This window comes from Ranitomeya variabilis, chromosome 2 (genome assembly GCF_051348905.1).
Source record: "Ranitomeya variabilis isolate aRanVar5 chromosome 2, aRanVar5.hap1, whole genome shotgun sequence".
In the NCBI taxonomy this organism is placed as follows: Eukaryota; Metazoa; Chordata; class Amphibia; order Anura; family Dendrobatidae; genus Ranitomeya; species Ranitomeya variabilis.
The window spans coordinates 242,462,671-242,485,246 of NC_135233.1; the positions used below are offsets into that span (position 1 = coordinate 242,462,671).

At 48.2% G+C, this 22,576-nt stretch overlaps 1 long non-coding RNA gene across 1 annotated transcript; it reads left to right on the top strand.

Moving 5' to 3' along the window:
* The first annotated feature begins 19,980 nt into the window (after nucleotides 1–19,980).
* LOC143809298 (uncharacterized) lies at nucleotides 19,981–20,678 on the top strand. Its single transcript, XR_013222203.1, has 3 exons — nucleotides 19,981–20,002; nucleotides 20,101–20,245; nucleotides 20,581–20,678. It is a non-coding gene; the product is annotated as an uncharacterized LOC143809298 (long non-coding RNA).
* The last annotated feature ends 1,898 nt before the right edge of the window (nucleotides 20,679–22,576 follow it).

The following is a 22,576-nucleotide window of genomic DNA, read 5'->3' on the forward strand; positions in this document are numbered from 1 at the left end:
CCAGAGCTAAGCCAGTATGCATTGGAGGTGCTGGCTTGCCCTGCGGCTAGTGTATTATCGGAACACGTCTTTAGTGCTGCAGGTGGTGTACTAACTGACCGTCGCATGCGACTATCCTCCGATAACGTTGACCGGCTTACTTTCCTGAAAATGAACAAGGCCTGGATCTCGCAGGAATTTGCCACTCCTCTTCCTGATTAAATAATTAGGTGACTGTCTACGTTATCCAGGTCTCCTGTTGTGTTCATCTTTCTACCACCTGAACTTAAATTCCTGGGCTCCAACACCGCCAGTTGAGGCTCAGAAGTGCCGTCTGCACAGTCAAAACATACGACCCAGTGTTATTGGGTTTCAGTAACGTCAGCTGATCCCCAGCTGTGTAGCCGGCAATGTGTCCTGCGACCGCCACGCTGACACAACAACTGAAATGTAAGGGAACCTGTCCCCCCCCCCAAGGCGTTTGTTACTGAAAGAGCCACCTTGTGCAGCAGTAATGCTGCACAAGGAAAAGGTAGCTATTTTTGTTTAGCTCCTTGCACACGCAGAACTTAACACTTATAAAATGTGTCCACTGATACCGTAAAACCGTCCCGGAGGTGGGACTTTCCTTCGTAATATGACGTAGCACAGCTGTCATTCCTACCCTCTTGGCACCATGCCCCGGCTCCTCAGCGTTGTTTGATTCCGTCACGGAGCCTGCGCTGTTATGTTATCCCTTGGCCAGGCACACTTAGCGCTGCCCATCTTCTGACATCATTTAGTGTCAGGCTGGCTGCGCCTGTGCGGCCGCGCTGACTGTTGTGAACTCTGTTTTCGGGTTCCCTCTTGTGGTCACTGGTGGTATGGTGTGACTTTTGCTTTGGGCTCCCCCTGGTGGCTTTGTTTGTTATCCTGCTGGTCTCTGGCTATCAGCTGGTTCGTTATCCTCTGGGAGGTTCCTATATAGCTCTGTTTTACTTCCACTTGTTGCCAGCTGTCGATGTAATCAGTGCTACTCAGATTCCTTCTGACTACCCTGCTCCCAGTCCATCCAGGACAAGCTAAGTTTTGTTTGCTCATTTTTTGATCAGCAGTGTTTATCATGTTTTCTTGTCCAGCTTGCTAAAATGTGACTCCCTCGCTTGCTGGATGCTCTAGTGGAGTGAGTTTCTCCCCACACACCATTAGTTGGTGCGTGGGTTCTTGAAATCTCAGGATGGATATTTTGTAAGGGTTTTTTTATTGATCGCATAGACCCCTGCTCTATTTTCTGCTTTCTAGTACTAGTGGGCCTCTTTTGCTGAATCTGATTTCATCCCTACGTATGTGCCTTCTTCTTACTTCACCGTTAATATTTGTTGGGGGCTTCTATATCTTTGGGGATTATTTCTCTGGAGGCAAGCGAGGTCTTTCTTTCTCTTTAGGGGTAGCTAGTTCCTCAGGCTGGCTCGAGACGTCTAGGAATTTTTTAGGCACGTTCACCGGCTACCTCTAGTTGTTTTGGATAGGTTCAGATTTGCGATCAGTCCAGTTACCATCTCCCTAGAGCTTGTCCTTAGTTTATTCACTTGCTGGTCTATTCGTGATCCTCAGCCACTAAGGATCATAACAGTACAGCCGGACCCCCAGTAAAGTGTTAATTGCATGGCAGAAGCAGGAGAAAAGAAGCCTTGAGAACATTTTTTTTTTTTTTTTTTTGCCGTGTGTCTAGCTGCTGTGGCTAGCTTCTCTCCTCCTCTTAATCTTGGTGTGGCTCTGAGTTCAGCTGTTGACATGGATGTCCAGAGCTTGGCTTCCAGTCTGGATCATCTTGCTGCTAGGGTTCAAAGTATTCAGGATTTTGTTGTTCATAGTCCTATGGCAGAGCCTAGAATACCTATTCCGGAGTTGTTTTCTGGAGATAGATCTAGGTTCCTGAATTTTAGGAACAATTGTAAGTTGTTTCTTTCTTTGAAACCTCGTTCCTCTGGTGATGCCGTTCAGCAAGTTAAGATTATAATTTCCTTTTTGCGTGGTGACCCCAAGATTGGGCCTTCGCATTGGCGCCAGGGGATCCTGCATTGCTTAGTGTAGATGCGTTTTTTCTAGCCCTTGGATTGCTCTATGAGGAACCTAATCTTGAGAACCAGGCTGAAAACGTTATTGGCTGTTGTGAATTAGACTTTTTGGCTCCCTCTTGTGGTTACTAGTGATATGACCCTGGGATTGTCTTTCCTCAGTTTGGCACCCACCTGGGTCGTTAGTCCAGGGGTGTTGCTATATAAACTTTCTGGATCCTTAGTCCAGTGCCTGGCATCGTTGTAATCAGATCCTTTCTGTTTGCTCCTGTCTGCTGGTCCTGGTTCGTGCAAAATTAAGCTAAGTCTTGCTTCTTTGTTTTTTGGTTATTGCTTTGCTCTTATTTTTGTCCAGCTTGTACTAAATGTGATTCCTGACTTTGCTGGAAGCTCTAGGGGGCTGGTGTTCTCCCCCCGGGCCGTTAGACGGTTCGGGGGTTCTTGACTATCCAGCATGGGTTTTGATAGGGTTTTTGCTGACCATATAAGTCATCTTACTATATTCTGCTATTAGCTAGTGGGCCTCTCTTTGCTAAATACCTAGCTCATTCTTACGTTTGTCTTTTCCTCTTACCTCACCGTTATTATTTGTTGGGGGCTTGTATCCAACTTTTGGGGTCTTTTCTCTGGAGGCAAGAAAGGTCTTTCTTTTCCCTTCTAGGGTTAGTTAGTTCTCCGGCTGGCGCGAGACGTCTAGAACCAACGTAGGCACGTTCCCCGGCTGCTGCTATTTGTGGTGCTAGGATTAGATATATGGTCAGCTCAGTTACCACTGCCCTATGAGCTGGTTTTTTGTGTTTGCAGACTTAGTAATTATTTCTGAGACCCTCTGCCATTGGGGTCATAACAATTGGCCCTCTCGCAGGGGCAAGATGAAGCAGAGGTGTACTGCCAGAAATTTCGGAAATGGTCGGTGCTTACTCAGTGGAATGAGTGTGCCCTGGCTGCAAATTTCAGAGAAGGTCTTTCTGAAGCCATTAAGAATGTCATGGTGGGGTTCCCTACGCCTGCAGGTCTGAATGAGTCAATGACTCTGGCCATTCAGATTGATCGGCGTTTGCGGGAGCGCAAACCTGTGCACCATTTGGCGGTGTCTTCTGAACAGACACCTGAATCTATGCAATGTGACAGAATTCTGACCAGAAGTGAACGGCAAAATTATAGACGGCAAAATGGGTTGTGCTTTTACTGTGGTGACTCAGCTCATGTTATCTCAGCATGCTCTAAGCGCAAAAAAAAGGTTGATAAATCTGTCACCATTGGTACTTTACAGCCTAAGTTCATTTTGTCTGTTACCCTGATTTGTTCCCTGTCATCTTACCCGGTTAATGCTTTTGTAGATTCAGGTGCCGCTCTGAGTCTGATGGATTGGTCATTTGCCAGGCGCTGTGGTTTTGATTTGGAGCCTTTAAAATTCCCTATTCCACTAAGGGGAATTGATTCTACACCATTGGCTACGAATAGACCTCAGTACTGGACACAAGTGACCATGTGCATGACTCCTGTTCATCAGGAGGTGATTCGCTTTCTTGTACTGCATAATTTGCATGATGTCGTCGTGTTGGGTCTACCATGGTTGCAGACTCATAATCCAGTCCTGGATTGGAAAGCTATGTATGTGTCAAGTTGGGGTTGTCAGGGAATTCATGGTGACGCTCCTGTGGTGTCAATTGCTTCGTCCACTCCTTCTGAAGTCCCTACGTTTTTGTCAGACTACCAGGATGTATTTGAGGAGCCCAAACTCAATTCTCTACCTCCTCATAGGGACTGTGATTGTGCTATAAATTTGATTCCTGGTAGTAAGTTTCCTAAGGGACGACTTTTCAATTTATCTGTGCCGGAGCATGCTGCCATGCGGAGTTATATAAAGGAGTCTTTAGAGAAGGGACATATTCGCCCGTCCTCATCCCCTCTTGGTGCAGGATTCTTTTTTGTGGCTAAAAAGGATGGTTCCCTGAGACCCTGTATTGATTATCGCCTTTTGAATAAAATCACGGTCAAATTTCAGTATCCTTTGCCATTGTTAACTAATTTGTTTGCTCGCATTAGGGGGTCTAGTTGGTTCACCAAGATAGATCTTCGTGGTGCGTATAACCTTGTGCGTATAAAACAGGGTGATGAATGGAAAACTGCATTTAATACGCCTGAAGGCCATTTTGAGTACTTGGTGATGCCTTTTGGACTTTCTAATGCTCCTTCAGTCTTTCAGTCCTTTATGCATGACATCTTCCGTGAATATCTGGATAAGTTTATGATTGTGTATCTGGATGATATTCTGGTTTTTTCAGATGATTGGGAGTCTCATGTTAAGCAGGTCAGGATGGTCTTTCAGGTCCTACGTGACAATGCTTTATTTGTGAAGGGCTCAAAATGTCTTTTTGGAGTCCAGAAGATTTCTTTTTTGGGTTTCATTTTTTCTCCTTCTACTATTGAGATGGACCCAGTCAAGGTTCAGGCTATTCATGACTGGACGCAGCCTACATCTGTTAAGAGTCTTCAGAAGTTCTTGGGTTTTGCTAATTTTTACCGTCGCTTCATAGCTAATTTTTCTGGCGTTGTTAAGCCTTTGACGGATTTGACCAAGAAGGGTTCTGATGTGACTAATTGGTCTTCTGCGGCTGTGGAGGCCTTTCGGGAGCTGAAGCGTCGGTTTTCTTCGGCTCCGGTCCTTTGTCAGCCAGATGTCTCACTTCCCTTCCAGGTGGAGGTTGATGCTTCCGAGATTGGAGCGGGGGCTGTTTTGTCGCAGAGAAGCCCCGATGGCTCTGTGATGAAGCCATGTGCTTTCTTTTCAAGAAAGTTTTCGCCTGCCGAGCGGAATTATGATGTCGGTAATCGGGAGCTGTTGGCTATGAAGTGGGCATTTGAGGAGTGGCGACATTGGCTCGAGGGAGCTAAACATCGTGTGGTGGTCTTGACTGACTACAAGAATTTGATTTATCTCGAGTCGGCCAAGCGGCTGAATCCCAGACAGGCTCGTTGGTCGTTGTTTTTCTCTCATTTTGATTTCATGGTCTCGTACCTGCCGGGTTCGAAGAATGTGAAGGCTGATGCTCTTTCTAGGAGTTTTGTGCCTGACTCTCCTGGAGATTCAGAGCCGGCTGGTATCCTTAGAGAAGGGGTGATTTTGTCTGCCATCTCCCCAGATTTGCGACGTGTGCTGCAAGAGTTTCAGGTGGATAGACCTGACCGCTGTCCACCGGAGAGACTGTTTGTCCCGGATAGATGGACCAACAGAGTCATCTCCGAGGTTCATTCTTCGGTGTTGGCGGGCCATCCTGGAATATTTGGTACCAGAGACTTGGTGGCCAGGTCTTTTTGGTGGCCTTCCTTGTTGCGGGATGTGCGTTCCTTTGTGCAGTCTTGTGGAATTTGTGCTCGGGCGAAGCCTTGCTGTTCTCGTGCCAGTGGTTTGCTGTTACCTTTGCCTGTCCTGAAGAGGCCTTAGACGCACATTTCCATGGATTTTATTTCAGATCTCCCTGTCTCTCAGAGAATGTCTGTCATCTGGGTGGTGTGTGATCGTTTTTCTAAGATGGTCCATTTGGTGCCCTTGCCTAAGTTGCCTTCCTCCTCCGAGTTGGTTCCACTGTTTTTTCAAAATGTGGTTCGTTTGCACGGGATTCCTGAGAACATTGTTTCTGACAGAGGATCGCAGTTTGTGTCTAGATTTTGGCGGACCTTTTGTGCTAAGTTGGGCATTGAATTGTCTTTTTCGTCGGCCTTCCATCCTCAGACGAATGGCCAAACCAAGCAAACTAATCAGACCTTGGAGACTTATTTAAGATGTTTTGTTTCTGCTGACCAGGACGACTGGGTTACTTTTTTACCATTGGCCGAGTTTGCCCTTAATAATCGGGCTAGTTCTGCTACTTTGGTTTCTCCTTTTTTTTGTAATTCGGGGTTTCATCCTCGTTTTTCCTCGGGTCAGGTGGAGCCTTCTGACTGTCCTGGAGTGGATGTTGTGGTGGATAGGTTGCATCAGATTTGGAATCATGTGGTGGACAATTTGAAGTTGTCACAAGAGAAGGCTCAGCTCTTTGCCAACCGCCGTCGCTGTGTGGGTCCCCGACTTCGCGTTGGGGACTTGGTGTGGTTGTCTTCTCGCTTCGTTCCTATGAAGGTCTCCTCTCCTAAGTTCAAGCCTCGGTTTATCGGTCCTTATAAGATTCTGGAAGTCCTTGGCCCTGTGTCATTCCGTCTGGACCTCCCAGCATCATTTGCTATTCATAATGTGTTCCATCGCTCGTTGTTGCGGAGGTATGTGGTACCTGTGGTTCCTCCGGTTGAGCCTCCTGCCCCGGTGCTGGTTGAGGGAGAATTGGAATACGTGGTGGAGAAGATCTTGGATTCTCGTGTTTCTAGACGGAGGCTCCAGTATTTGGTCAAGTGGAAGGGCTATGGTCAGGAGGATAATTCTTGGGTTGTCGCCTCTGATGTTCATGCGGCCGATTTGGTTCGTGCCTTCCATGTGGCTCATCCTGATCGCCCTGGGGGTTTTCATGAGGGTTTGGTGACCCCTCCTTAAGGGGGGGGGTACTGTTGTGAACTCTGTTTTCGGGCTCCCTCTTGTGGTCACTGGTGGTATGGTGTGACTTTTGCTTTGGGCTCCCCCTGGTGGCTTTGTTTGTTATCCTGCTGGTCTCTGGCTATCAGCTGGTTCGTTATCCTCTGGGAGGTTCCTATATAGCTCTGTTTTACTTCCACTTGTTGCCGGCTGTCGATGTAATCAGTGCTACTCAGATTCCTTCTGACTACCCTGCTCCCAGTCCATCCAGGACAAGCTAAGTTTTGTTTGCTCATTTTTTGATCAGCAGTGTTTATCATGTTTTCTTGTCCAGCTTGCTAAAATGTGACTCCCCTCGCTTGCTGGATGCTCTAGTGGACTGAGTTTCTCCCCACACACCATTAGTTGGTGCGTGGGTTCTTGAAATCTCAGGATGGATATTTTGTAAGGGTTTTTTTATTGATCGCATAGACCCCTGCTCTATTTTCTGCTTTCTAGTACTAGTGGGCCTCTTTTGCTGAATCTGATTTCATCCCTACGTATGTGCCTTCTTCTTACTTCACCGTTAATATTTGTTGGGGGCTTCTATATCTTTGGGGATTATTTCTCTGGAGGCAAGCGAGGTCTTTCTTTCTCTTTAGGGGTAGCTAGTTCCTCAGGCTGGCTCGAGACGTCTAGGAATTTTTTAGGCACGTTCACCGGCTACCTCTAGTTGTTTTGGATAGGTTCAGATTTGCGATCAGTCCAGTTACCATCTCCCTAGAGCTTGTCCTTAGTTTATTCACTTGCTGGTCTATTCGTGATCCTCAGCCACTAAGGATCATAACAGCTGGCCGAGAGCCCGCCTCGCACTGTCTTCTGATTTAATCCCACTGGGGGCCTGAGATCCATGGACATGCGCAGTGCATATCTGAACCTCCGCCTCTCACTCATCTCCCTACGCCTTCTTCAGACTGTGTGCCGTCAGCTGATCCCTAATAGCATGCCACGGCCGTGACGCCGCACAGTCTGAAGAAGCCGTAGGGAGGGGAGTGAGAGGCGAGGATATGCACTGCGCATGGCCATGGATCCCAGGCCCGCGGTGGAATTACATTAGACGACACTGCGAGGTGGGCTCTCGGCCAGCGCGGCCGCACAGGCACAGCCAGCCTGACACCAAATGATGTCAGAAGATGGGCAGCGCTAAGTGTGCCTGGCCAAGGGATAACATAACAGCGCAGGCTCCGGGACGGAATCAAACAACGCTGAGGAGCCGGGGCACGGCGCCGGGGGGGTAAGAATGACGGCTGTGCTGCGTCATATTACGAAGGAAAGTCCCACCTCCGGGACGGTCTCACGGTTTCAGGGGACACATTTTATAAGTGTTTAGTTCTGTGTTTGCAAGGAGCATAATGAAAAGAGCCACCTTTTCCTTTTGCATCTTTTGTGCTGCACAAGCTGGCTCTTTCAGCTACAAACGCCTTGGAGGGGAGTTAAAGGTTCCCTTTCGACTTTCTCCAATCAGGCTTCGGCCTACATTGTGTTCCTCTGGGACTCCAACACTGCTAGTTGTTGCCTGGTAGTGCTGTACGCACAGTCAACAGTCGCTCCTCTGTTCTTGGGGTTCAGTAACGTCAGCTGTTCCCCAGCTGTGTGTGTGGCAATCCCTCCTATCTCCTCCACCTCCTCCTCCTCCTGTCCCTGGGCTCCAACACCGCTAGTTGCTGTCCAGAAATGCTGTCCGCACAGTCCCAACAGTCGCTCCTCTGTTATTGGGGTTCAGTAACGTCAGCTGTTCCCCAGCTGTGTGTGGCAATCCCTCCTATCTCCTCCACCTCCTCCTCCTCCTGTCCCTGGGCTCCAACACCGCTAGTTGCTGTCCAGAAGTGCTGTCCGCACAGTCCCAACAGTCGCTCCTCTGTTATTGGGGTTCAGCAACGTCAGCTGTTCCCCAGCTGTGTGTGTGGCAATCCCTCCTATCTCCTCCACCTCCTCCTCCTCCTGTCCCTGGGCTCCAACACCGCTAGTTGCTGTCCAGAAGTGCTGTCCACACAGTCCCAACAGTCGCTCCTCTGTTATTGGGGTTCAGTAACGTCAGCTGTTCCCCAGCTGTGTATGTGGCAATCCCTCCTATCTCCTCCACCTCCTCCTCCTCCTGTCCCTGGGCTCCAACACCGCTAGTTGCTGTCCAGAAGTGCTGTCCGCACAGTCCCAACAGTCTCTCCTCTGTTATTGGGGTTCAGTAACGTCAGCTGTTCCCCAGCTGTGTGTGTGGCAATCCCTCCTATCTCCTCCACCTCCTCCTCCTCCTGTCCCTGGGCTCCAACACCGCTAGTTGCTGTCCAGAAGTGCTGTCCGCACAGTCCCAACAGTCGCTCCTCTGTTATTGGGGTTCAGTAACGTCAGCTGTTCCCCAACTGTGTGTGTGGCAATCCCTCCTATCTCCTCCACCTCCTCCTCCTCCTGTCCCTGGGCTCCAATACCGCTAGTTGCTGTCCAGAAGTGCTGTCCGCACAGTCCCAACAGTCGCTCCTCTGTTATTGGGGTTCAGTAACGTCAGCTGTTCCCCAGCTGTGTGTGTGGCAATCCCTCCTATCTCCTCCACCTCCTCCTCCTCCTGTCCCTGGGCTCCAACACCGCTAGTTGCTGTCCAGAAGTGCTGTCCGCACAGTCCCAACAGTCACTCCTCTGTTATTGGGGTTCAGTAACGTCAGCTGTTCCCCAGCTGTGTGTGTGGCAATCCCTCCTATCTCCTCCACCTCCTCCTCCTCCTCCTGTCCCTGGGCTCCAACACCGCTAGTTGCTGTCCAGAAGTGCTGTCCGCACAGAGCCAAACACCTCGCCAATGTGTTAGTGGGGTTCAGCACCGCCAGCTGTTCCCCTGCTGTGTATACGGCAACGTGTCATGCGACCGCCACGCAGGCACAACAACTTAAATTTAAGGGAACCTGTCCCCCCCCCCAAAGCGTTTGTTACTGAAAGAGCCACCTTGTGCAGCAGTAATGATGCAAATGGAAAAAGTGCCTCTTTTCGTGGTGCTCCTTGCACATGCTGAACCTAACACTTATGAAATGTGTCCCTTCACACCGTTAAACCGTCCGGTAGGTGGAACTTTCCTTTGTCATGTGAAGCAGCACAGCCGTCATTCTTACCCCCTTGGCGCCGTGCGCCGCCTCCTCAGCATTGTTTGAATCTGTCCCGGAGCCTGCGCTGTTAGGTTAGCCCTTGGCCATGCACACATTTTGCGCTGCCCGTCTTCTGACATCATTTGGTGTCAGGCTGGCTGCGCCTGTGCGGCCGCGCTGGCCGAGAGCCCGCCTCGCATTGTCTTCTGATTTAATCCCACTGGGGGCCTGAGATCCATGGATATGCGCAGTGCATATCTGAACCTCCGCCTCTCACTCATCTCCCTACGCCTTCTTCAGACTGTGCGCCGTCAGCTGATCCCTAATAGCATGCCACGGCCGTGATGCCGCACAGTCTGAAGAAGCCGTAGGGAGGGGAGTGAGAGGCGAAGATATGCACTGCGCATGGCCACGGATCCCAGGCCCGCGGTGGGATTACATTAGACGACACTGCGAGGCGGGCTCTCGGCCAGCGCGGCCGCACAGGCGCAGCCAGCCTGACACCAAATGATGTCAGAAGACGGGCAGCGCAAAATGTGTGCATGGCCAAGGGCTAACCTAACAGCGCAGGCTCCGGGACAGATTCAAACAACGCTGAGGAGGCGGCGCACGGCGCCAAGGGGGTAAGAATGACGGCTGTGCTGTGTCACATGACAAAGGAAAGTTCCACCTACCGGATGGTTTAACGGTGTGAGGGGACACATTTCATAAGTGTTAGGTTCAGCATGTGCAAGGACCATAATTCAAAGAGCTAAGTTTACCTTTTCCAGCATTAGTGCTGTACACGATGGCTCTTTCAGCTACAAACGCCTGGGGGGGGTTAAAGGTTCCCTTTCAACTTGCTCCAGTGCAGGCTTCGGCCTACACTCCGCTCCCCCTGCTCCTCCTGCTGACCCTGGGCTCTAACACCGCCAGTTGGGGCCCAGATATGCTAGCTGCACAGAGAAAAACACCAGCCAATGTGTCAGTGGGGTTCAGCACCACCAACTGTTCCCCTGCTGTGTAGCCGGCATCGTGTCCTGCAACAGCCACGCAGACACAAAGCTGCCGCCAGTGCAGGCTTCGGCCTACACTGCTCCCTCTCCTCCTGCTGAACCTGGGCTCTAACACCGCCAGTTGGGGCCCGGTACTGCTAGCTGCACAGAGAAAAACACCATCAGTGTGCCTCTCCCCTTTTTTGCCCCTGATTGGCACACTTCCATTTGGACCAACGGCGGTACTCCCTTATTCCAAGCCCCATACTACCCATTACTTTGTATCATCCCTGTGTGGCTTGGTCCGGCCGGCTCGGGACTGCGCGTGCGCAACGCGATCCTATCAGGAGTCGCGGTGTGCGCACGCGCAGTGTACCCTATGGACGCTGCATTACGCCCAGCACTATGCTTGTGTATCTGATGCGGCGTACACGGCGCCACCGCCCCTCGTGCCTCCTGATGCCGCTTCTGCTCCACAGCGGTATGTAATTCATTATGATTTCATGTTCTATTTAAAGCAGCCTAAAAACACCCCTGGTCACTTCCCCTGACGAAGCTGCTGCGGCAGCGATACGCGTGGGGCCTGCTCCCACCACACCCTTGGTATTGCCTCCGGCTATTCTGCCGCCTCCTTCACTTGCCACATGGAGACCTAATTTTGATTGACCACCCTCGCACCATCCACGTTGCCCTTGTTTCTCCAGCCTGATGTATATGCTCATGATCATTGACAGGTCGTATATACTTGGATGACCTTGTACCAGTGTTATTGTTATTATTGTTACCACGTGGTATATATATATGGGCAGTAACGGCATGGGCCCTGCACGGATGGTTGGTTTATACACACCAGACGTGGTGTGTGATAGACATGGTATTAGGGTCGGCCTCTAGGGTCTCGCTCTGTGGTTTCCCACATATAGAGAATACACAGATCCATCTGGGGGTATCCATCATTATGGACATTTTCTACCAGGTTTTCTATTTACCTTGGGTTATGGTGTTTGTTTAGATATATACCTTTTTAAATGTTTTTATGTCTTTTTTGAGGTGTAATAAAGGCTTGATGATATTTATACACATATATATGTGTTCTGTTTTGATTTTGTGTGGTCGTGCATACCATATGAGTCTGTCTTTTTCTTGGTTCGCTGTTGGTTATGATACAGACTCGGTATTGCACCCCTCTAAGCTTATATGTGCATGTAGGATATTAGTGCGCCCCCATTTTTGTCTCTATACTTGTACAGCCACTTTGGCCCTGTGTTCCAGGGCTTTCTTGGGGTGCGGCACACGCATATTTCAGCGTTATCAATATTTACGGATACTCATATTGTTTATCATATTAGTGTGGAGCATTATGGACTGGGAGGCTAGGGAGGCGGCATGGTTAGCTAAGCCATTTAATGCTTTTGATCTATCAGGCTCTGCTATTACAGAGTCTGATACGGGTTTCTCTACAGTTTGTTCGGACTTGATGAGGGCACATAAGACGGGCATCCGTTTATGGTGGAATATGAGGAGTCTTGAAGAGTATATCAAAATAGGCCTAATACCCCGTGGTCTACGTGTATCCATCTTCCCAGCATGGGAACCCTCGGCATCATTTAAACAGGTCTGGGAACAGGGCTTGACTAGGTGCTCAAACATATTATTGAACTTATTATTGGAGCATGATAAGGATCTTTTTGCCACCATCAAAGTGCAAATTAAAGAGCTGGACACCAAATTGGGTACGTTTGAGGGAACCAAGGTCAATACCTTTAAAACCACACTTAAAGAGACCCTGGATAAATATGAAGCAGAGGTGACCGACAGAAAGCGTAAAAAATTGCTCAGGGATAAGATGGATTATGAGCAAAATGTGGTATATAGATGGACACACAGGGGTAACTCACGCCGGACTAGAGCCTATGGGAATAGTTCTCCAGCAATCACCATCACATCCACTTTACCATCTCGTAGTGAAGAAAATTCTAGTGATTTTTTATCTTCCACCGGAAGCGAAATAGACCATGGACCAGACAAGGGAAGAAACGGAGGAGCCATAAGAAAACGGACGGCACGTTACAAAAGCCGCAATCCACCTCTTCATCATCAATATCCCACGAGGCGGAAGTGAATTCGGAAACGGCTTCCCCTCATACGTCACGGACCCCAGAACCTTCCATCCCCACCCTGCAGGTAATAAATCTTTCAAACCATGTTTTAACCACTGCTGAACATGCTGTCCTACAGAGGGGCTTAACCTTTGCCCCCACGCATGCGGTAGACAAATTTACCTTGGTTAAAGACCTCTATTTGTTTTGTAGGAATCTCACATTTCAAGTTATGTACAAAAAACCAGATATGTTACAGTCTATGCCTCCGGATGAACGGCAAGCCTTCCAGGACCTATTAGCACTACTGGAGGAAAGTGAATCGGGATGTACCAGGAGAAGATTTCCGGGAAGAAATAAATCTTTGAAAACCCCCTCATTTTCGCTGGTACCCGCCATTAAAATATTCTTCGAACTAGCCAAACGTGATATACTGGCCATGACAACGCAGGTGGGTACGCTCCCTAATCTCAGTCGTGAGGAAAAACGAGCATTGCGGGGCCTACAAAACAATAAAGAATTTGTCATTAAAGAGGCTGACAAAGGGGGGAATGTGGTACTATGGTCCGTGGAAGCATATCTGACTGAGGCACATAGACAACTCACTAATACGAGGTGCTACCAAAAATTACCTGCTGACCCAACAGAGATTTTTGCCTCTAAACTTGACGCTTTACTTTGCAGGACACAGCGTTTTGGTATTATCTCACTCCAAGAGAAAAAGTATCTTTGGGTCGAAAATCCGGTCACGGCAACATTTTATATGTTGCCGAAGATACATAAGGATGAGAGGAGGCCACCCGGTAGACCGATCGTCTCCAGCATCGGCAGTATATGCGAGCGGGCAAGTGAGTATCTGGATTTTTTCTTTCAACCGATTGTCACTACCTTACCCTCATTCATCAGGGACTCTGCGCACTTCATTGAGGTGTGTGGACAGGTCGAACTACCGGAGGAATGCTACTTGGTTACCTGTGATGTAGAGGCTTTATATTCTAATATTGAGCATGAAGATGGCCTACATGCAGTCGCTTTCTTTCTGGACAAGAATACAAACTCGGATCGGGGACACGACTCCTTCCTTCTGGACCTCCTTAGATTTGTCCTCCATCACAACTTTTTCTTATTTGATAGGACATTCTATTTACAGATAGCAGGAGTGGCAATGGGGGCTAAATGTGCACCAACCTATGCAAATTTGTTTTTGGGTTGGTGGGAGGAGTTGTTTGTGTACCCATCCACGACCTTTCAAAACCAGGTTCGAAGTTGGCATCGTTATATCGATGACGTCTTCTTCTTGTGGCTGGGTACCAGGGAGGACTGCATTGAATTCATCAATGGGCTTAATTCCAACCCCCATAACATTTATCTCACCTACTCGATTTCTAACAGTTCGATTAATTTCCTAGATCTGAAGATTCTCGTGAGAGATAATCGAATAGTGACGGACTTGTTTCGCAAACCAACCTGTTGTGAATTTGCTTTTTGCTCCCTCTAGTGGTTACTAGTTTTTTGACTCTGGTTTTTCTGTCATTCCTTTTATCCGCACCTGGGTCGTTAGTTAGGGGTGTTGCTATATAAGCTCCCTGGACCTTCAGTTCAATGCCTGGCAACGTAGTTATCAGAGCTAGTCTGCTGTGCTCTTGTCTACTGATCCTGGTTCCAGTTATATCAGCTAAGTCTGCTTTTTGCTTTTTGCTATTTGTTTTGGTTTTGTATTTTTTGTCCAGCTTGTTCCAAATCTATATCCTGACCTTTGCTGGAAGCTCTAGGGGGCTGGTGTTCTCCCCCCGGACCGTTAGACGGTTCGGGGGTTCTTGAATTACTAGTGTGGATTTTGATAGGGTTTTTGTTGACCATATAAGTTACCTTTCTTTATTCTGCTATCAGTAAGCGGGCCTCTCTGTGCTAAACCTGGTTCATTTCTGTGTTTGTCATTTCCTCTTACCTCACCGTTATTATTTGTGGGGGGCTTCTATCCAGCTTTGGGGTCCCCTTCTCTGGAGGCAAGAAAGGTCTTTGTTTTCCTCTACTAGGGGTAGCTAGATTCTCCGGCTGGCGCGTGTCATCTAGAATCAACGTAGGAATGATCCCCGGCTACTTCTAGTGTTGGCGTTAGGAGTAGATATATGGTCAACCCAGTTACCACTGCCCTATGAGCTGGATTTTTGTATTCTGCAGACTTCCACGTTCCTCTGAGACCCTCGCCATTGGGGTCATAACAGTTTGCCAGGCCAGTATTAAATGTTTAATGCATTGCAGAAGAGGGATTATAAGAAAGAAGATTCTGAGTTTTTTTTTTTCTTCTTCCCCTTTACCTCAGAGTGGCTATGCTTGCTGCAGACATGAATGTCCAGACCTTGATTACAAGTGTGGACCAGCTGGCTACTCGTGTGCAGGGCATACAAGACTATGTTATCAGAAATCCTAGGTCAGAACCTAAAATACCGATTCCTGAACTGTTTTCCGGAGACAGGTTTAAGTTTAGGAATTTCATGAATAATTGTAAATTGTTTTTGTCCCTGAGACCCTGTTCATCTGGAGACTCTGCTCAGCAAGTAAAAATTGTTATTTCGTTCTTACGGGGCGACCCTCAGGATTGGGCTTTTTCGCTGGCGCCAGGAGATCCGGCATTGGCTGATATTGATGCGTTTTTTCTGGCGCTCGGTTTACTTTATGAGGAACCCAATCTTGAGATTCAGGCAGAAAAGGCCTTGCTGGCTATGTCTCAGGGGCAGGACGAGGCTGAAGTGTATTGCCAAAAATTTCGGAAATGGTCCGTGCTGACACATTGGAACGAGTGTGCACTGGCCGCTAATTTTAGAAATGGCCTTTCTGAAGCCATTAAGAATGTTATGGTGGGTTTTCCCATTCCCACAGGTCTGAATGATACTATGGCACTGGCTATTCAAATTGACCGGCGGTTGCGGGAGCGCAAAACCGCAAATTCCCTCATGGTGTTGTCTGAACAGACACCTAATTCGGTGCAATGTGATAGAAAAACCGCAAATTCCCTCATGGTGTTGTCTGAACAGACACCTGATTTAATGCAATGTGATAGAATCCTGACTAGAAATGAGCGGAAAATTTATAGACGCCGGAATGGCTTGTGCTACTACTGTGGTGATTCTACACATGTTATCTCAGCATGCTCTAAACGTATAGCTAAGGTTGTTAGTCCTGTCACCGTTGGTAATTTGCAACCTAAATTTATTCTGTCTGTAACTTTGATTTGCTCACTGTCGTCTTATCCTGTCATGGCGTTTGTAGATTCGGGTGCTGCCCTGAGTCTTATGAATCTGTCATTTGCTAAGCGCTGTGGTTTTACTCTGGAACCATTAGAAAATCCTATTCCTCTTAGGGGTATTGATGCTACGCCATTGGCAGCAAATAAACCGCAGTATTGGACACAGGTTACCATGTGCATGACTCCTGAACACCGCGAGGTGATACGTTTCCTGGTTTTACATAAAATGCATGATTTGGTTGTTTTAGGGCTGCCATGGTTACAGACCCATAATCCAGTCCTGGACTGGAAGGCTATGTCAGTCTCAAGTTGGGGCTGTCGTGGTATTCATGGGGATTCCCTGCCTGTGTCTATTGCTTCTTCTACGCCTTCGGAAGTTCCTGAGTATTTGTCTGATTATCAGGATGTCTTCAGTGAGTCTGAGTCCAGTGCACTGCCTCCTCATAGGGACTGTGACTGTGCTATAGATTTGATCCCAGGCAGTAAATTTCCTAAGGGAAGACTGTTTAATCTGTCGGTACCTGAACATACCGCTATGCGTTCATATATCAAGGAGTCTCTGGAGAAAGGACATATTCGTCCGTCTTCTTCCCCTCTTGGTGCGGGATTCTTTTTTGTGGCTAAAAAGGACGGATCTTTGAGGCCTTGTATTGATTATCGGCTTTTAAATAAGATCACTGTCAAATTTCAGTATCCTTTACCGCTGTTGTCTGACTTGTTTGCCCGGATTAAAGGTGCCAAGTGGTTCACCAAGATAGACCTTCGTGGTGCGTACAACCTTGTGCGCATTAAGCAAGGTGATGAATGGAAAACCGCATTCAATACGCCCGAAGGTCATTTTGAGTACTTGGTGATGCCTTTTGGGCTCTCCAACGCGCCTTCAGTTTTTCAGTCCTTTAAGCATGACATTTTCCGGAAGTATCTGGATAAATTTTTGATTGTTTATCTGGATGATATTTTGGTTTTTTCTGATAATTGGGATTCGCATGTGGAGCAGGTCAGGTTGGTCTTTAAAATTTTGCGTGAAAATTCTTTGTTTGTCAAGGGCTCAAAGTGTCTCTTTGGTGTACAGAAGGTTCCCTTTTTGGGGTTCATTTTTTCCCCTTCTGCTGTGGAGATGGACCCAGTCAAGGTCCGAGCTATTCTTGATTGGACTCAGCCCTCGTCAGTTAAGAGTCTTCAGAAGTTCTTGGGTTTCGCTAACTTCTACCGTCGTTTTATCGCTAATTTTTCTAGCATTGTGAAACCTTTGACGGATATGACCAAGAAGGGCTCCGATGTAGCTAACTGGGCTCCTGCTGCCGTGGAGGCTTTCCAGGAGTTGAAACGCCGGTTTACTTCGGCGCCTGTTTTGTGCCAGCCCGATGTCTCACTTCCCTTTCAGGTTGAGGTGGATGCTTCAGAGATTGGAGCAGGGGCCGTTTTGTCGCAGAGAGGCCCTGGTTGCTCTGTTATGAAACCTTGTGCCTTTTTCTCTAGGAAGTTTTCGCCTGCCGAGCGAAATTATGATGTGGGCAATCGGGAGTTGTTGGCCATGAAATGGGCATTTGAGGAGTGGCGTCATTGGCTCGAGGGTGCTAAGCATCGTGTGGTGGTCTTGACTGATCACAAAAATCTGATGTATCTCGAGTCTGCTAAACGCCTTAATCCGAGACAGGCCCGCTGGTCATTGTTTTTCTCCCGCTTTGATTTTGTTGTCTCGTATTTACCAGGTTCAAAGAATGTGAAGGCCGATGCTCTTTCTAGGAGCTTTGTGCCTGATGCTCCTGAAGTCGCTGATCCTGTTGGTATTCTTAAAGATGGAGTTATCTTGTCAGCTATTTCTCCGGATCTGCGACGTGTGTTGCAGAGATTTCAGGCTGATAGGCCTGAGTCTTGTCCACCTGACAGACTGTTTGTCCCGGATAAGTGGACCAGCAGAGTCATTTCCGAGGTTCATTCCTCGGTGTTGGCAGGTCACCCGGGAATTTTTGGCACCAGAGATCTGGTGGCCAGGTCCTTTTGGTGGCCTTCCTTGTCAAGGGATGTGCGGTCATTTGTGCAGTCCTGTGGGACTTGTGCTCGAGCTAAGCCTTGCTGTTCTCGTGCCAGCGGTTTGCTCTTGCCCTTGCCTGTCCCGAAGAGACCTTGGACACATATCTCTATGGATTTCATTTCTGATCTTCCGCTATCTCAGGGCATGTCCGTTATCTGGGTGATATGTGATCGCTTCTCCAAGATGGTCCATTTGGTTCCTTTGCCTAAGCTGCCTTCCTCTTCCGATCTGGTTCCTGTGTTTTTCCAGAACGTGGTTCGTTTGCACGGCATCCCTGAGAATATTGTGTCAGACAGAGGATCCCAGTTCGTTTCCAGGTTCTGGCGATCCTTTTGTAGTAGGATGGGCATTGATTTGTCGTTTTCGTCTGCTTTCCATCCTCAGACTAATGGACAGACGGAGCGAACCAATCAGACTTTGGAGGCTTATTTGAGGTGTTTTGTCTCTGCTGATCAGGACGATTGGGTGACATTCTTGCCGTTGGCTGAGTTTGCCCTTAATAATCGGGCTAGTTCCGCCACCTTGGTTTCGCCTTTTTTCTGCAACTCTGGTTTCCATCCTCGCTTTTCTTCGGGTCATGTGGAGCCTTCTGACTGTCCTGGGGTGGATTCTGTGGTGGATAGGTTGCAGCGGATCTGGAATCATGTGGTGGACAACTTGAAGTTGTCACAGGAGAGGGCTCAGCGCTTTGCCAACCGCCGCCGCGGTGTGGGTCCCCGACTACGCGTTGGGGATTTGGTGTGGCTTTCTTCCCGCTTTGTTCCTATGAAGGTCTCCTCTCCCAAATTTAAACCTCGTTTTATTGGGCCTTACAAGATATTGGAAATCCTTAATCCTGTATCTTTTCGTCTGGATCTTCCTGTGTCGTTTGCTATTCACAATGTATTTCATAGGTCCTTGTTGCGGCGGTACATTGTGCCTGTAGTTCCTTCTGCTGAGCCTCCTGCTCCGGTGTTGGTTGAGGGCGAGTTGGAGTACGTGGTGGAGAAGATCTTGGATTCTCGCCTCTCCAGGCGGAGGCTTCAGTACCTGGTCAAGTGGAAGGGCTATGGTCAGGAGGATAATTCCTGGGTGGTCGCCTCTGATGTTCATGCGGCCGATTTAGTTCGTGCCTTTCATGCCGCTCATCCTGATCGCCCTGGTGGTCGTGGTGAGGGTTCGGTGACCCCTCACTAAGGGGGGGGTACTGTTGTGAATTTGCTTTTTGCTCCCTCTAGTGGTTACTAGTTTTTTGACTCTGGTTTTTCTGTCATTCCTTTTATCCGCACCTGGGTCGTTAGTTAGGGGTGTTGCTATATAAGCTCCCTGGACCTTCAGTTCAATGCCTGGCAATGTAGTTATCAGAGCTAGTCTGCTGTGCTCTTGTCTACTGATCCTGGTTCCAGTTATATCAGCTAAGTCTGCTTTTTGCTTTTTGCTATTTGTTTTGGTTTTGTATTTTTTGTCCAGCTTGTTCCAAATCTATATCCTGACCTTTGCTGGAAGCTCTAGGGGGCTGGTGTTCTCCCCCCGGACCGTTAGACGGTTCGGGGGTTTTTGAATTTCCAGTGTGGATTTTGATAGGGTTTTTGTTGACCATATAAGTTACCTTTCTTTATTCTGCTATCAGTAAGCGGGCCTCTCTGTGCTAAACCTGGTTCATTTCTGTGTTTGTCATTTCCTCTTACCTCACCGTTATTATTTGTGGGGGGCTTCTATCCAGCTTTGGGGTCCCCTTCTCTGGAGGCAAGAAAGGTCTTTGTTTTCCTCTACTAGGGGTAGCTAGATTCTCCGGCTGGCGCGTGTCATCTAGAATCAACGTAGGAATGATCCCCGGCTACTTCTAGTGTTGGCGTTAGGAGTAGATATATGGTCAACCCAGTTACCACTGCCCTATGAGCTGGATTTTTGTATTCTGCAGACTTCCACGTTCCTCTGAGACCCTCGCCATTGGGGTCATAACACCAACCGCGACAAATGCACTCTTGGAGTATAACAGCTTCCATCCCCGGCATACCAAGGTGGGTGTCCCTACTGGGCAATTCTTGCGGATTAGACGCAACTGTACGTTGGATCAGGATTTTCTAATACAAGCACGGGAATTAACGGATCGTTTCAGACAGAGAAATTACCCGAAACGTGTGGTCTCCACGGCTTTCCAACGTGCAAGACAAAGGGACCAGGCCTCCCTATTGACCCCGGTTATACGTCCTCGGCAACAACAAACAAGATTTATTACGGAGTTTAACGACAATTGGGGACAGGTAAGAACCATCCTGGCCAGACACTGGCCGGTGCTACAAACTGATAACCAAACTATGGATATCATCAGCAGCAGGCCACTTCTAACATCTAGGAGGGCCCCAAATTTGAGACAGTTGCTGACCAGAAGTCACTTCTCTCGGCCCACGGTGCGACTCAATAGGGGCATTATTTTGAAGGGATCGTTCCCTTGTGGAGAATGTAACGTTTGTCCCTTTATGGTACCCACCCAAGATGTCTTTATTCACCCCATCAACTCCAGTACACATAACCTTAAAGCATATATTAACTGTAAAACCAGGAACGTGATCTATGCTCTTATATGTCCTTGCAACAGGATCTATGTGGGGCAAACGTCCCAGGAACTGCGGAAAAGAGTACAGAAGCATATCTCTACCATACGTCTGGCAGCCACAGATCAAGCAAAAGGTAAAATACTCACCCCCGTGGCAACACACTTTTTATCAACTCACAGGGGCTCCCCCATTAATATCAAAACTGTGGGGTTACAGAAAGTTTCTTGTGGCGAAAGGGGTGGCAATATACATAGCCATCTCCTGCGCATGGAGTCCAGATGGATTTTTGACCTTCAGGCGGTGACGCCACAGGGGCTCAATGAAGAGCTTCTCTTTACGGGATTTCTTGGATAGACTATCAGCATGAGCCCGGACGTACTTGATTCTATGGATGTTTTCTCTTTTTTACGACCAGATCTTTTCTAATTACTCTTGTTCCAGGGAAACTGAGGATATGTGGAATATTACGACATGTATGTGTATGGGATACTATCATCTTGAGTGTTATTGTACAACTCCGGAAGCCACCACGGATTCAGAATGTTTCAAGAAATGGTGGATGTGGATGGTGACCTAGGAGAATGGAAGTACTTTGGACCCAGATGAAATAAAACTCGACAACATGACCATTAGAGTTGGATGCATCCGTTTCCGGGATGGCACATGGACTAACTCACTTTGTTGTTCATTAATAATTAATCACGGCCCGACTATGGACTTTGAGAGGGTTCGATTATGTACTGTTTGCATGATACATTATATATTGTGGCATACTGTTTTATATACTGGTTGCCGATTAACAGTTTTTCTTCCCCAGATGATAGGGAAACTCCCATGTTGTCCTCTGTGGCCATTACGCATATCGACATGTCCTGTTCTGTGCCCATCCATTTTTTCCATCAGTGTGCCTCTCCCCTTTTTTGCCCCTGATTGGCACACTTCCATTTGGACCAACGGCGGTACTCCCTTATTCCAAGCCCCATACTACCCATTACTTTGTATCATCCCTGTGTGGCTCGGTCCGGCCGGCTCGGGACTGCGCGTGCGCAACGCGATCCTATCAGGAGTCGCGGTGTGCGCACGCGCAGTGTACCCTATGGACGCTGCATTACGCCCAGCACTATGCTTGTGTATCTGATGCGGCGTACACGGCGCCACCGCCCCTCATGCCTCCTGATGCCGCTTCTGCTCCACAGCGGTATGTAATTCATTATGATTTCATGTTCTATTTAAAGCAGCCTAAAAACACCCCTGGTCACTTCCCCTGACGAAGCTGCTGCGGCAGCGATACGCGTGGGGCCTGCTCCCACCACACCCTTGGTATTGCCTCCGGCTATTCTGCCGCCTCCTTCACTTGCCACATGGAGACCTAATTTTGATTGACCACCCTCGCACCATCCACGTTGCCCTTGTTTCTCCAGCCTGATGTATATGCTCATGATCATTGACAGGTCGTATATACTTGGATGACCTTGTACCAGTGTTATTGTTATTATTGTTACCACGTGGTATATATACATGGGCAGTAAGGGCATGGGCCCTGCACGGATGGTTGGTTTATACACACCAGACGTGGTGTGTGATAGACATGGTATTAGGGTCGGCCTCTAGGGTCTCGCTCTGTGGTTTCCCACATATAGAGAATACACAGATCCATCTGGGGGTATCCATCATTATGGACATTTTCTACCAGGTTTTCTATTTACCTTGGGTTATGGTGTTTGTTTAGATATATACCTTTTTAAATGTTTTTATGTCTTTTTTGAGGTGTAATAAAGGCTTGATGATATTTATACACATATATATGTGTTCTGTTTTGATTTTGTGTGGTCGTGCATACCATATGAGTCTGTCTTTTTCTTGGTTCGCTGTTGGTTATGATACAGACTCGGTATTGCACCCCTCTAAGCTTATATGTGCATGTAGGATATTAGTGCGCCCCCATTTTTGTCTCTATACTTGTACAGAGAAAAACACCAGCCAATGTGTCAGTGGGGTTCAGCACCGCCAGCTGTTCCCCTGCTGTGTAGCCGGCAA